The following is a 1,439-nucleotide window of genomic DNA, read 5'->3' on the forward strand; positions in this document are numbered from 1 at the left end:
TGAACGAAGTAATTTGTTTTAGGTTACCATGTGACTTCTTTCCGACGATTACAAACCGTAGACCAATGTAACATATTTACTCGAACAGCAAACCATATACAGTCATTAGTTACGTATAGTTACTTGGTATGAATATTACAACTTGTAATCGTTAAATCAATGCCCATAATCTCAAAACCAATACAGAAAATTTTTTAATGGTTTCTAGATCCTAAATACTATATCACCATCAAAAAACATTTACAATAACTTCTTACGTCAGTGATTTGACTTGGAATAGTTAATAATAGAAACTTACTTGTTTTTCTTTCCATAGTCAGCTAAAATAAGGTCTTTCAACTGATATTCTACTTTGATCCAATCATCTGAACTAAGGGATGGCCAAATATGATGGGGTTCAGTGATTGTTGTTTTGTCCGGTTTAAGCACAATTTTAGCCTTATCATTATTGACATGCAAAGCACGTAAAATTAAAATTAGACGAGAAAATGCTGTGTAAGAGCTGATAGATTTTAGCCAATCATCATACAAATTGAATAAGACCATTTGTGGCTCTGATGCCTTTAATATAAGATCTCCAAACTTCTCGACTTTTAGGCACGCTTGGAAAGGTAGTTGAAGCTCGGAACCCTGGAATATGAAGACAAAATCTTTTATAAACAAGGAGAGCTCATTAAACATTTACTATCATTGAAAATTATCATAGCCATTCTGCACGAAGAAATCTGACTACCAAACTCAACACATCTTTGATTTCCTAAGTAACAATAAGCTGTGTAATAAATATGCAATATACTGAAAATGAGACTATTGAAAGCACGTTCTGGTAAATAATTACTCAATACTGTTAGGCGACAGTGGAATCCCAGAAATAATTTGATAATATATAGAGGTGTAAGTACGTACAATAGATGAACATCAATGTCTCAAAAAACGTAATACATATCTCACTACGAATATAAACTTCTGACGAAATGGAGAATGCTTTGAAATCAGATTGAACAAACTAAAAATAAAAGAAACTGATAGGCGACAAGAGCAAAAAATGCCGACCATTATATCTGCAACGATTACCTTCTTTAAAAATTAGCACACATATACAAAATAGCTGAAATTATTTGTTATAAAGTGATTTGATGATGTTTCGTATAAAATTATAGGAGAGCAACGTTGAAAACATCGACCGATCCAAAGACAACATGAATATGTGATGTTTCGAGTTGATACATATTAGGATATAGCTACCAATTTAAGTGACTATGACGACAGGAAAAATACTATACATACTACTGAAGTTAGATCTCATGAGTTTAAAATATTGAAAAGAGTTTGTGTATACTCAAACTATACCTTTATAACAATATTAGGGAAATCAAGAAGATGCACTTCCAGAGGGTCCAACATTCCTTTGCGAGTAACAATGATTTGTTTTGGTTGTT

This window comes from Schistosoma mansoni, chromosome 1, assembly GCF_000237925.1.
Source record: "Schistosoma mansoni strain Puerto Rico chromosome 1, complete genome".
NCBI classification, from domain to species: Eukaryota; Metazoa; Platyhelminthes; class Trematoda; order Strigeidida; family Schistosomatidae; genus Schistosoma; species Schistosoma mansoni.